The following is a 15,868-nucleotide window of genomic DNA, read 5'->3' as shown; positions in this document are numbered from 1 at the left end:
TGAGTATTTCCCTGTTACTTAGCAGTTTGGCAAAAGTGACCGATAGAATAAATATTAGGCTTACAAAGAATAAGTCCTGGGGTCAATTTTTTCAACTAAAAACTCGGCTGCAGTCAAATGACTGAGACAAGTAAAAGAACAAAATGTCTATAAACACATATGTATGCACGTAGCATCATCATTTTCTGTGAGTATTTCTAGGCTGGCACAGTTTGGTAAGGTCTCACATTTCGCTACCCAGCGTAGTTTGTTGTAATCTGGCACATACAGCAACATAGCTGAGTATGTTGTTCTTTCAGCATGGTTAGCATGACTGGCTGACATGTCATCAGCCACTTAACAGAATGAACTGAATACATTTGATAATGTGGCCAAAACTAGTCACCGAGTCTCAAAAGTCCTCTTCCTTCCTCTAATGGATTTTATAGCATGATGCCCTTCCTGACACGAACCACTCTGCCTGTGGACTTGGCGCATTTTATTATCACATCGGATATACTTTTCACAACATGTTGGCACTCCGTCGAGGGTTCCAGTTGATCCGATCAACGGAACAGCCTGCACGTGAAATTAACATGCAAGTGGCTGAGCACTCCACAGACACGTGTACCCTTAATGTAGTTCTCAGGGATATTCAGCGTGACACAGTGTGACAAGGCTGACCCTTTGAAATACAGGTACAACAGAAACAGGAAGAAAGAGTGAGAGAAAGTCGTGGTGGAAGAGTACAGCAGGGTTCTCCACCACCCCCTGCCAGAGCCTCGCGAAGCTTTAGGTGTTTTCGCTCAATAAACACTCACAACGCCAGGTCTGGGAATCGAAACCGCAATCCTATGACCGCCAGTCCGCTGCCCTAACCACTGGGCCATTGCGCCTCCACTTTTCACAACAATTCTAGACATCTAACCTATGTAGTCCATTTGTTTTACTGCTGGATCTCATTCCTAACATAAACCACTTTACAACATTTACCCATAAATATGATTTTTTTCGAAGTGACACACACTGTCCTCTGGCTGCTTTAACACTTAAAAATTGAAACATTGTGTGCATGCATGCGTATGTGTGTCTCCTAGTAAAGAGTTAGCCCCAATCCAGTTTATAGTCTTGCAAACTGCATGACAGCCTCACTAGTGTTGGTGGCATGAGGAAGGCACCCAGTACATACTGTAAAGTGGTTGGCATTAAAAAAAAGGCATCCAGTCACAAAATCCATACCAAAGCAGATACTGGATCACAATGCAGTCCTTGGGCCCAAACCGTCCAACCCATACCTGCATGGAACACAGACGTTAAATTATAACAGCACTATATTAGATATTACACGCTTACACACAAAGAGCAAAGCATTTTTGGTAACAATAATCAGCTGATAATACCAAGCAAAGACCAAGTTTGGATGCCACTAATTCTGATAATAACAATAACCAGTTTAGTTCTATATTTAAGAGATGAGGAATTACGTACATTATTTACATTCAACAGATATTTGTCCTCATCTTGTTTGTTGTTAACATAACGTTTCAGCTGATATACCCTCCAGCCTTCTTCAGGTGTCTTGGTGGAAATTTCGAAACTGGGTTCTCATTCCTAAGGTATTTTTCGATGCTATTATACACAGCTATTGAATTAACCTGGGACCGAGTTATCAATTCAGGGGCAGATAATTCAGTAGACCAAACAACTAATTCCTCATCAGTTGTTCAATGAACTACACACACACATAAAGATATATTATATGTATGCATGTATATATAAGCATCACCAACTTCAGGAGCCCAGGCAGGGTTACATGCTTATACTGTGATTGAGTGGAAGTGACAGTTTTGGAAGAAAGAAATAAGTGTTGGCATTAGGAAGGGCATCCAGCTGTAGAAACTATTCCAAAACAGACAATAGAGCCTGGTGCAGCCCCTGACCTCACCAGCTGCTGTCAAACCCATACCGACATGGAAAACAGATGTTAAAGGATGATGATAATGATGATGATGATAATGATGATGATGATGATGATGATGACGATCCTTCAGAACTTCTCCCAGTCAATTTTGTGAAGGGAAGGAACTGGCACACAGAAAGAAAAATGGTAAAGTTGACCTCTGCAGGATTAGAACTCAGAATGTAAAGAGTTGGAAGACATTCATTTGACACACTAACAACTCTGCCAACTGACTGCCCTTGATAAACACACACACACACACACACACATTGACAAAAGCTGGTGAGTTGGTAGGAGTTGTTAGTATATCACACAGACTACTTTGTGACATATGTTGTGGTACTGTCTTCTGAGTTCAAGTTTGCCTTTCATTCTTTCAGAGGTGATAGATAAACTATCAGAACCAGGACAGGATTAGCGAATGTCAGACGAGACACCTTGCACTATCTGTTCTAGTTCCTTATGTTGTGAATTCAAATATTTTCTACCTTATAAGAGTCCCGTCGACAGAAAGGTTATTGTGAAGCAGTGACATGGAAATCCAATGTGCAATTCCTTGGTTGTCACTTACAAGCAAGTATGGCTTGGTAACATGTAATCACGCTTTTTTTAACTGAATGTTTTACATACATCTGAAGTTGTGAAACAAACACAGACACACTTGGTCTTTCCATCTTTGGCGCAGTGGAACGTCTAGGGTGTGATAGCTAGAAGGGGAGAGATGGCCACACCAGCATGGAGTTGCTGTTCATTTTTGCAGAGTAGACTAGAGCAGTGTAAAAATAAAGTACCTCACTCAAGGGTACAACACATTACCTGATCCAGGAATTGGATCCACAACCTGATCGCAAGTCCAACACTTCTATACATCAGGCCAGTGTTTCTCAACTTTTTTACCCTTGCGTAACCCTTAAAATAAATTGATGATGATGAAGGAACCCTTGCACAAAAAAAAAAATTATATACCATATTTTTTGCATCGTAGTTCACATGGTAAATATTATACACACACACACACATATATATTGAAATTAACATTAGCTTATTTCACTCTTTCTCACGGAACCCCTAGGAACCTTTTTCAGAACCCTAGGGGTTCTAAGGAACCCCGGTTGAGAAACACTGCATTAGGCCATGTGCTTTTATAGTTTAATGAAAACATAATAAAAGAAGACTGCAATGAACTCACAAAACTAAAGTGAGTTCACAAGAGCTCTATACTCCCCGAGGTGCAGCAAGATTTTCATCCCCCCTTTCATTTCAGTTACCCCAACACACATCAAGTGCATTATTCCTTCCAAGTCCATTCTCCAACACTTTTCCCCACAATTTTTCACATGAACATTGCCTTTCTTTCAAGTCAGATTTAAGGCATCTTTGTAGCTAAGCTTCTATATGTACACAGAAATTAACAGTTATATAAAGAGCAGGTCACTCCAAGTGGATGGAAGCTTGTGCAAGAGGGGAAACTCACTAAGACATGAGATAAAACAGTGAAGATTGATCTCTGAATATTGAATCTCAAAGAAGAAATGATAGAGGACCATGATGATTTGGTGTAAACCAGTGCTGGAGAAAACCCCTCCCACCAGAGTGAACATGACAAAACAAAACATTAAAATCAGTGGTAGTGATGGAGACTGATGGTTAGATCTCTCTACATACAATTGAGTCTTTTGCTTACTAAATCCTCTGTTGAGTTTTGTCTCTATCACTCACCAATCTGGATAACAAAGATGATGGAGGGTGAACTGAATGCTAAGCATTATAAATTCTTGATTTATTGAAATTTCGTTCACAGACACAGAAGGAAGACAGAAATCTAGTGGTAAATGTGACCAAATGTGAACGAGAAAGGGTCATAAATTTAAGAAATTAAGAATAATTTCATAATTGAATTAATATGTCTAGGGGGGAAAAAAGGACAACTGAGAGGCCTCGAAGTAAACCGACAAATAAGCTGTAGTTAACAGGAAAGAAGACAGGATTCTACTGGCATTTAGGAAGTGACCTCCTACTGAATATGCAGAAAAGGAGAAGGTAATAATTACCATATAGTGTACCCAAGGAATTCAAAGTATGGAAGCACAAGAGTTATGATAGCAAACTCACAGACAGGCCAACAGAGAAGGAAAATCTCACATGTGGTAGATCCACAATAGTAAAGGCATCTGGTGTAAAGAAGGGCACTCAGCTATAGAAACCAAGCCAAAAAGCAGGCAGAGGGGCTTGGCACAGTACTCTGGCTTGCAAACTCCTGTCAAACTGTCCAACCCATGCCAGCATTGAAAACAGACATTAAATGGTGATGGTGGTGGTGGTGGTGATGATGATGTTAGGAAGGCTCCAAGGAAGTAGTTAATAGTAAGCAACTGAATTAACAGTAATGGTAGATATCCCAAAATCATACTAGACAAAGAAAGAATGAAATAGAGAAAGTTTAGGGAACAACTGTTCATGCTGGCAAAAAAAGGAGGCAATTCTCTCTCTCCAAATGGAGGGCAGACTGCACGATGCTTTCGTAGAAAGTGTGAAGCTGCATGGTTGAGAAACATGGGAACTGACTGAATGAGGAAGATGTGAAAAACAACCTAGAAGGGAAATGGCAAGAAGCATTCCTCACTAGATGTGTAATGTTAGTGTGCATGATTAACAGAGCACAAATGAACTGAAACAAAGGCAAGGGGGAAAAAAGAACAGAATTGTAATATAAGAGGAGCCAGATAAGTAGAATAGTGGAGAGGAGACTACAATGGTATGAGAATTTGATGTGTAAGGAGTTGAGTCAAAAAAAAAAGCGATAAGGAACTTGCTTCCCAACCACATGGTTCCAGGTTCAGTCCCACTGCATGGCACCATGAGCAAGTGTCTTCTACTATAGCCTTGAGCTGACCAAAGTGGATTTGGTATGGTAGATGGAAACAAAAAGAAGCCTGTCGTATATATATATTTATGTATTTGTTATTTGTGTCTGTGTTTGTCCCCCCACCATCGCTTGACAACCGATGTTGGTGTGTTTACAACCCTGTTACTTAGTGATTCGGCAAAAAGAGACAGAGAGAATAAACACTAGGCTTACAAAGAAAAAAGTCCTGGGGTCGATTTGTTCGACTAAAGGCAGTGCTCCAGCATGGCCGCAGTCAAATCACTGCAAAAAGTAAAAAAAGAGTAAGTAATGTAAATGGAAGAGGAAAAACCAAGGAGAGATATGATGATGTCAGGATGCTGAGCCTCGGCAAAGCAAGTGATGAGTGACTGCGACAAGTGGTGAGATGATACACTGGAGAAAACTTGCAAGCATGGAACAACAGATGATGATGACAATGATGGTGGTGATGATGGCAGTGATGATATTTGTAGGACTGACTCTTCCATAGAAAGAAAGCAATGATCTATAAAACTCTTTACTTAAATTTCACTTCGATAGTGAACAATGATACATGAGCTAAAGAAGGAGTACCACTGTGGTGACGCAACACACCTGCTAGAAACAGCAGCAAATTTCCTTTCTCAAATCATGTGCCACAGTCTCAGACAAAAGAACAATGTTGGATAATATAGTTCTAGATACACTTCAAAGGAAGAGGTAGTTATGACTGACAAGCTTTTCATAAAAGTTTTCTCAATCAAAGTTATCCCAAAGCTAAACAACATTTACCTTGTAAAGGAAATGTTTTAAAAATTTCAATGTGTATTGAACCAGTTATATATTAACAATACGTAACAAATTACAACTGTGACTTGGGCATATAGAGTTCTATGCCAAAGAACTTAACTCTTAAGTCCTTTGCTGGGATCAAGATAGGACCACTGATGTGCTGATGACACTTCTGAGGCAGAAACGTGTCCACAGCTGTCCTCTGGTTACCAGGCTGTCTTTCAGCAAGAGCATTTTTAATTCCAGGAGTCTTGAGATTTATCTCCCCTGCTAATTTCAGAGGTGGTCCCAGTTGTCACTAGGCAATTGTTTTGCCTTCTCTAGGTTTCTCACAGTAGAAGAGACCCGTTGCTGGCTCTCAATGTATAAGAGTGGGTAGGAGTAATCGGAGTGAAACTGAGGAGAGAGAGAGATAAAGATGGTGATGAGGTGTCAAGATGAATATACAAATATATTTGTGTGTGTATGCATGTATGTATGTATGTATATATATATATATATATACATATATATATATATATATATATATATATATATATATAGATATGTGCATACTCACACATACAGTTTAAGCTGGTTCGGTGGCCTGTTACAGAGCAAACGGCCACTAAACCAGCTTAAATCAACTAACTAGGTGTATGTATTTATAAATATAAATGGGTATACACATATATACATATACAAATATATATTTACAAATACACTCACGCACGCACACACACACACACACACAGATCCAAGTGTGTCTCTATGTGTATGAAACTGTCTCTTCTGAACTTAATGAAATTGTGGGTGGCAAAATTCAATGAGGCGATAACTGGATGTTTTTGATGGCCTTTTTACACGAATAAACAACAAACTTGGCGGTTGCTTGCTTTGCTTAGTTTGGAGACAAGGAAGGAAGGAAGGAAAGAGAGAGAGAGAGAGAGAGAGAGAAAAATCTTTGCCTTTAACTCTTTCCTTGCTTATAAAATCAAATGTCTCTTCTGACGGCCACCAAACACAACCTCCACCCGCCAGCACCAACTGGTCAGACTTAGAGATAAAGAGTTGCCGTGAAGTACCTATTAGAAAGTGTAATTAATGGCAAAACAGAAACAATGCTGGAAGACATATAAAGAAGAGAAAGAGACGAATAGTGCAGCACTCTTTCATATTGATTTCAGTAGGCTAAGACAGAAAACTTCAGATTTAAAAACCAAAAAAGAAAAAAGGAATTCATGTCTTGTTTTTATCAGATTTTGTTTTCTTTTGGTTATTTTGCAAAGGCATTTCACTTGTATTTTGTGTTGAATCTGGATCTTGCTAAATTTCTTACAACCGACTTGGAAGTACTTGAAATTTTACACAAAGATTTTACACGTGATTTTAAACTAGTAGAAATTTCAAATTTTTACATTGATGTAATTTCTTTACTATCAATTTCTGTGTGTGTGTGAGGGGGGATAAATAAATAAATAAATGCAATTTTCGTCCCCAGCTTGTAAAACTATACACATTTCTCTTTTATAAAAATAATCTGGTAAAAAAAAAAAAAAAAAAAAGACATACCAAAAGTGGTTGGAAGAAATTTAACATCTTTGAATCTCAGTACCATTTCCCCCACCCCCTTCACAGTTTGAGCTTTATGTACTAAGTGGAGCACCTCGGGTCTTTTTTTTTTTTTTTTTTTTTCTACGGTAATTAGTGACGCACGCGGAATAGTTTCACTCTAGAACGGGAAACTGGGCCACGGATTCGATTCGTTGAAAAACTTATCTGCTTACACATTATGTCGTTTTGTCATGTCAATCATATATATATATATATATACATATATATATATATATATATATATGCTGTCTTTCTTTCTCCCCACCCTTCTGAAACACTAAAAATCAACACTTCACTAGAAATTCCCTCACCACCAACAGTAACTAGGGTGGAAACACGTACACACACACATAAAGGCGGTTAGAGAAATGACATTTTCGAAGCTGACACATTTTCTTAATTACAAACACGAGCCAACATATTTATTTGTTTTGTTTGGTTTTAGGGGAAATAAATAAATATGCGTGTAACTCTTGGAATTTTTTTCTTTCCAATTTAAAATCGAAACCATTTTTTTTTTTTGGAGGGGGTTACGGGAGGGGAGTCTGAAGTTGGGAAGTATAAACCATTTTGGGGAAAGTACAATCAAGTCACAACTTTATAGTTTTCCACTAAGCAAAAATATACGACCTTGTGTTTAGTTAAAAAAAAAGAAAGAAAGAAAAAAAAAAGCAATTAAGAGAGACGGAGAGAGAAAGAGAGGAACAGTCTTTTTATCTCCGGGATGGCCATAATTATGGGTTGCCGTTTAGCCCCAGGTCGACACTGATTAAAGTAGACCGACGATCAAAGCAGTTCCGAACTCTATTCGGTTATTTTATTCAGATCAAGTGAGCCCAGGATTACATCATCCTACGTATCCATTATTGTTTAAGACAGTCGGGTGTGATTTGAAGCCTAGTTGACTGCTCTCTCTCGCTCTCTTTCACCAGCATCGAGCTAGTTATTGCTATCACGCTTAGTCCTAAAGTCAACCTTGATTTACAAATTGCACAAGCCTTATATGATCAACGCCGCTCCAGTCGTGACCATCCCGCCGAACTACAAGGGCCCTATATTTACCACTGTATCGTTTAAACGAAAAATCAGTTACGTGTGATGGACGATCGCACTGAGGCCCCCAGAGCTGGAGCACTAGTTATACACTGGGGGTTGATTCTCATCAGATTATATATACATTCACCATCACAAAACCCTGGGAAGGGGGAAGGGGGCGGTCTTGAGAGCCTTATTAAAAAGAAAATGATTTCAGAACAAGACAACTTACATAATCCCTTCATCCAAACTGTAGCTAATTCCGTTTCACTTAAACGTCTCTGAGTACTTCTCGTGATAATAAATAGAGACACGAACATCGCGCAATTTTTATTTCTATAGTAAAAACTTAAGTCCTTTGTATTATATATAAGAAAAGTTTTTTTTTTTTTTTTGCAGAAAAGGATTACAGAGAAATATATAACAGGTGGGGGAAACACGTTTTCTATTGAAAAATCACAGCTTTTTTAAGGAAAGTATTTTCCCTGTGGAAGAACAGTGCTTTCATCATAACACCCGGAATGCGTAAGCGATTTGTCTAATGGCAGCAGTAAACACTGAGAAAATACATAGATGTAGAAAATAAACAGACCACTCGTAACATACCCTTACATATATACGAGTTACTGATAGCTTCTCTGCCGTCTAGAAACTATTTTTTTTTCCCCCGTTCAGTTTCAAACAATAACCATATTTAAGCAGTTTTTACAATAAGATGGATACGCACATATTGCATTCGAATCTAAAATGAGGTCGATCTTATCTGCAGGGTTTTGTTGATAAAATAAATAGTAATCAAGCACTGAGGTTAATATAATCATCTGTTGCTATCTCTTGTCGATACATGGCCGTTCGTTCGAAACTAGAAATAACAGCCAAATCTCTCTTTAAATTACACACGCTTTAGCGGAAAAAAAAAGTGAGGTACGAAAGTTACAATGGACAGGCATCTCTAAGTACCCTTAAAAACTCAGGACGATGCTTAGTTGGATCGTCCCTGGTCATAGATCAGCTCGATCAGGGGTGACCTGGGGTTAAAAAAAAAACAGCAACAAGGAATACCTATCTTCTTTTTTTTTTTACATCTATACAAACACACGTACACCCAGACTTAGTTCCGTTTTTGATTTTTCACTGCAAACAAGATTTCGTTTTGGGGGAGAAAAAAATTAATTCTACTGCTGGTGGTGGTTCGTTCAGACAAACCTCACCTCTTCTCTCTCCCTCCATACACACATTTGAACATATACACCTACACACAAAATTCCTCTGTCTTACCCAACTTCATACATCGAATGAAACGTAAATAACTCGACAATACAACGGGGAAACTGACCAGAAAAAATAAATAGACATACAACACACATCTGTATGTATGTATGTAAACACACACATAGACAAATTTGTGTATATATACACACATGTATAGACATGTACATATAACCTATATAAGTACATATATATATATAGACATATACACATGCATATATATGTATATACATGTGTGTGTATATATATATATATATATATATATACATACATACATATACAGATATATTATAAATGCATCTTTTTTGCCAATTAAATATATATATATATATACTCGTCTATTTCTCCTGGTTGTTCTACTAAACATATATATATATATATATATATATATATATATATATATATATATATATATATATATATATACCCGTTGGGAATGCGTGATAATAATGAAGGGTAGGGGAGTATAGACGTGGTGGAACTACTCAACACTGCCATCACCACCACCACCACCACACCACTACAATCATCATCATAAGTCAGATTGAACTACGAAATGCTTACTTGCTTATACTATTTATCCATTATTATCATTATTATTAATTATTATTATCATTATTATTATTTGTAGCCATATAACATAGATACGCAGTTTATTCTCAACAGTTAGTTGCTTACTGTCTGAATATGAGATACAGAGAGAGAGAGAGAGAGAGAAAGAGAAGGAATGCAAAAGAAGGTGATTGGCCATCATCTCAAATAAACAGTGCCTGCTTGTGAGTGAGCTTCTTTTTACGTGGCCGTTCGGCCTGCTAGAAACAACAGCCAAAATCCTCTGTCAGATCATATCCTATAACATTTTAAATAAAAAAAAAAAAAAGGACACACGATGCAATGATATCTAATCAATGATCCATAGGTGTCTGCGCTCGATCGAGCTTGGCCTGAAGCTAAAACGACAACAAAAAACAGATTAAGACTACAAGGAAGGCAAGAAGACAAAGTATTCGAGCCTTACAAACAAACATACACTTATCTATCTATATATATATATATATATATATATATATATACCTTGCACGAGTTTGTATGCGAATAGATATGTATTTCTGAGAAAATCCGGAGAGTTTACAGCCTAGAAATTACAAGCATTCGTAAATGTATTTATGCACAAGTTGGAATCGGGTGGTCGTTGACATTACATAACTACACTGATATGAAACATACAGCGTGTGTGTGTGTGTGCATAGGTGATATGGTTACTGTTTAGCCCTAGGTCAGACCTGATCGAACTGACCTTTTTATGATCAAAAGCATTCCAGTAGTGTCCAGACCTTCTTGTAGAGAACCCAGGACTATATTTATTATCCAATGTGTCCGCTTTTTTTTTTTTTTTTTTATAAGACGGGTAGGATGTATGATTTGAGAGACAGGCAGTGGAGGGGGGTTAGTTTGCTCTTTCTAGAATATCGAGCGAGCATGTAGGGGGCTCTCTAGGTTGGCTCGTAGACCGATATGTTCGTATCTAATGTGTTATGTGGAAAAATCAACTCTTTTAAAAAATATTTATGACAATGGCTTGCACTAAGATCTTAGGAACAACGAATCATACTACATTAGTTCGTTATATTGCAAGTGCTGTGAACATCATATATATATGTGTACACACACACAACACTAGTGTGTGCGTGTGTATATATATATATATATATATATATATATATACACACACACATGTACAAATATACCAATTGAAAGTAGTATCTATAGATATTTGTCAATTAGGTTGTCTAAAACAGTACACATTCTCTTTCTCTCCTCCACCACAAACACACACATATATATATATATATATATATATATATACATACACACACACACATATATATATATACATATACACACACACATGCATGCATATACAAACATACATACACACAAACGCATATACACTCCAGAGGAGCCATTTCATTGCAAATAAGAAAACAAAAAAGTATGTCATAAATGCGTTAATATTATTAACGGATACACATGGATGATGGTTTTTCCTTCCTTGCTTCATTTCCCTATCTTTCCAGACAGACTAAAGTGGTTTGCCTTAAGGAAAATAAAAAAGACAAGATCTCCAACTTATCAACAATGCAATTTCACTTCAGAGCTACTTTACTTTCTGCTAACAGAAAGCTAATCACACACATACACACACAACAGACACAGACAGTTGTACATGTATACTTATAATAACGTATATATATATATATATATATATATATATATATATATATATATATATATATAAATATATATATATATTCACAGATGTGTTTCATAGACAAGAAGACATTTAGACAGTTGTCTCTGTAATAATCATACAGTGAGGCACACAAACATCACTTTATATATACATACATATATATATATATATATATGTGTGTGTGTGTGTATGTATGTATAATCAGTTGTCTCTATAATAATCAGTGAGGCACACAAACATACCTTTATATATATATATATATATATATATATATATATATATATATATATATATATATATATAGTATATTTATTTAAGTAGATCTGTATAAAATAATGCAGGTTTATTTCTTGATCGTACATCATACATATATACGCACGCAGATGTAGGTGTTTATATACATACATACATATCTCAGTTATGCATTCGTATCCTCATATGACTATATATACACACACAGATGTATGTTATATATATATGTATGTATATTGGAAGGTTTAGAGGTGATGTACAGGAATTATAATTATAGAAAAAAATTAAGGTACTCAGTAATCTGGATGGCTGTATATATATACAAAATTAAGATAATCAGAAATCTGGATGGTTGTATATATGTACCAAATTAAGGTACTCAGAAATCTGGATGGTTGTATATATATATATGTATACACTTAGTTACGTAGTCCTTTCTCTCATATGACTTGCTTCTTGTGCTTGGTGATGAGCTTTCGGGAAAGTGGAAAATCTAAGGCGAAGACATTTAATTTTTAATGCGCGTATTTATTACAGACTTAGTTGTTGTGTGTGTTTAATGTTGGTGTTGTAGAAGTTGAAGTATGATTGTAATGAGTGAATGAGAGAGAGTGAGAGGGGGGTGTTGTAGATAGTAGGCCGATCAAAATGACGGAGATGGCACCATAACGTGGATGGCTATGTATGGCAGTGTGAAAGAGAGTGAGTGATCGACTGAGTGTGTGTGTGTGTGCTTGTGTATCTATGTATGTATGTATATATATATGTGTGTATGTGTGCTCGTGTATCTATGTATTAATGTATATATGTGTGTGTGTGTGTGCTTGTGTATCTATGTACGTAATGTATGTATATATATATATATATGTGTGTGTGTCTGTGTGTGTCTATGTATGTATATATATATATGTGTGTGTGTGTCTATGTATGTATTTATATATACGTGTGTATGAGTGTGAGTTAACGAGCAAGTTTCGAGAAAAACATGGACATTGTAATATATAATATATATATATACATACATACATATATAATATATATACATAAATATATAATTATATATACATACATATATAATTATATATACATACATATATAATTATATATACATACATATATAATTATATATACATACATATATAATTATATATATATATATATATATATATATAATATAATATATATATAGTCTTCTCTACACATGATCCTTCTTTCGCTTAAGAAACAACAACAGTATAAAGAAAAAATAATAGAACAATTATACACATATATAAATCTAGCTATATACACATATATAAATATAAACCTATATATATATCTGCACAGACATAGACGAAGACAACATATATATATATATATATACAACCGATGGGTAGACAGAAAAAAAGATTTAAAATCTTACAAACCTGTACTGCATTGTAAAAAATAGCCCATCCTCGTCGGGCCTGATGGTCCGAAATACTCCTCATGAGCCATGCTATAATATATTTATTTGGATGTGTGTATATATGTGATTCGGTGTATATGTATTTCAGATATTTTTTTTATATGTTTGCTCCTGTGTTTTTCTTTTTTTTTAAGGTTCCCCTTTTTAAAAATGGTTTTTCCTTCAGGAGATTCGAATATTCTTTTTTCCTCTTTTAGTTTGGTATGTTCGCAGTTTTATGTTTCCAGACTGAGAATTATTATATATTATTAAGGGGACAATTTCAGGTTGAATCCTTTTTCTTTTTTCTTTTGTAACCTTTTTGGGGGGTTTTTTTTTAAGGTAAAAAAAAAACACAAAAATGGATAGAGAGAGAAAAAAATTATTAAAAATAAATGGCTATAATCGTTATCTTGTTGTGACTGCCATAGATCGGAGAGAAGACAAAAGTGAAGGATATATGAACTTAAGATCTATATATGTGTATAGATATATAAACGTGTGTACGTGATATATTGTGCATACATACACACATATATATATATATATATATATATATATATATATATAGACAGATGTATAGGTAGATATGTATGGTGTGTGTATATATGTCTATGTTAGTACAGTCGGTTCCTTGTAGATATACATATATTTCTTTTTTCCTCTGGTGACTTTAAGCATTACCATTGTACTCTCTCTCTCTATACTCAAATATGCAGTGACCAGATAGTAGTAGAGTCGAAGAAGGAGGAAAAGAAGAAACAGTAATAGTAGTGATAATAATAATAGTAATGATGATGGTGGTGGTGGTGGTGGTGGTTAAAAGAACTGAAAAGGATCGGTAAGAGTCGACTTTTTTTTTTGAAACCAAACTGAGTGGGAGATTTAGGTGCCAGTTGGTTAGAGTTACTGTGGCTTTTCAATGGAACCCCTCTCTGTCTCTGTCTCTCTCTCTCTTCCTCTCTCTGTCTCTGTGTATATCCCTCTCTTCCTCTCTCTGTCTCTGTATATCTCTCTCTTCCTCTCTCTGTCTCTGTGTATATCCCTCTCTTCCTCTCTCTGTCTCTGTATATCTCTCTCTGTCTCTGTATATATCTCTCTCTTCCTCTCTCTGTCTCTGTATATATCTCTCTCTTCCTCTCTCTGTCTTTGTATATATCTCTCTCTTCCTCTCTCTGTCTCTCTGTATCTATCTTTTTCTGTATCTCTCTTTTTTCAGCTTTCTCTCTATCTCTGTCTACCTCTCTCTTTCTTCTCCACTCGCTCTCACGTTAATTTTTTCTCTCGCTTTCCCTCCCTCGCAGGAGATGTAACACAGAAAGAGAGAGAGAGAAACATTATAGACAGATAGAGAGGATGTAATGAAGGGGAGGAAGGACGATGATGGGAAGAGGAATGAAATGAAGATAGAAAAAATACTTAAAATTAAGAACAGGTTTCTGAATAAAACCCAAAAGAGTTCTCCAGAAGCGATTACCTGCCCTTGCTTCATGCTTGTTGCCACCAGGATTAAATTGCGTCGTGATCTTCGGAAGATGGAGCTTTTGGATCTTCGACAAGTTTTTTTTTCCTCTCCCCTACCACGATAATATTAAAAAGATTTTAAATACAGCAGTTTTTTTGTTTTTTTTTTAATAATTTAAAAAATTTTTTAGATCGGATTATTTCATAATCTTGACAGTCAGCATTTATTAGGGCAAACTTTTTTTCGAATATTCAAAGTAATTTTTTTCTTAATGGTTATTAATTAATAAATTAATTTGTTGATGATTATGACTAATAGGAATAATCAAAGATTAAATTTGTGTATTTTCAAAATTTAGAGTTGGAAAAAAAAAAAATTACCTGTTGTCATGGAAGCAGTGGCCGTGTACATGTTAAAGCTTAACTTGTTGCCTCTGACTGCTATTTTTTTTATCTTTCAACTTTCATCTTTTATCTGTTTCAGCAACTGAACTGCGGTCATGCTGGGGCACCACCTTGAAGGGTCTAGTTGAACAAATCAACCCAGTACTTATTTTAAGCTTAGCACTTATTCTATTAGTCTGTTTTTGCTAAACTGATTAAGTTACAGGGATGTAAACAAACCGACACCCGTTGTCAAGTGGATGAAGGGCAACAAATACAAATACACACACACACACATACATATATATGTATATATATATATACATATATATATTTGTAAAAGATTTTTATCCTATATACATATATATATATATATGGATTTTATCCCTAATATTATTATATATATTTATATATATTATTATACTTACATACATACATACATATATATATATATATATATATATATATATATATATATATATATATATATATATATATAGAGAGAGAGAGAGAGAGAGAGAGAGAGAGAGGTGTGGCTGTGTGGTAAGAAGCTTACTTCTCAACCACATGGTTCTGGGTTCAGTCCCACTGCAT

General features: G+C 35.6%; 1 protein-coding gene across 2 annotated transcripts in view; it reads right to left on the bottom strand.

Moving 5' to 3' along the window:
* The window catches only part of LOC106869286 (uncharacterized), a 278,508-nt gene extending 263,678 nt beyond the window's left edge, over positions 1–14,830 (bottom strand). The window contains exon 1 of one of the 2 annotated variants that reach the window (XR_016237491.1): positions 13,407–14,830. The gene's annotated coding sequence lies outside the window, so the exon portion shown is untranslated. The remainder of the gene's footprint in view (positions 1–13,406) is intronic. The other variant, XM_052974922.2, reaches the window with a different exon arrangement.
* Between the last annotated feature and the right edge of the window lie 1,038 nt (positions 14,831–15,868).

Source organism: Octopus bimaculoides, chromosome 20 (genome assembly GCF_046866305.1).
Source record: "Octopus bimaculoides isolate indiv1 chromosome 20, ASM4686630v1, whole genome shotgun sequence".
Lineage (NCBI taxonomy): Eukaryota > Metazoa > Mollusca > Cephalopoda > Octopoda > Octopodidae > Octopus > Octopus bimaculoides.
This window is presented reverse-complemented; position numbering and strand designations above follow the sequence as displayed.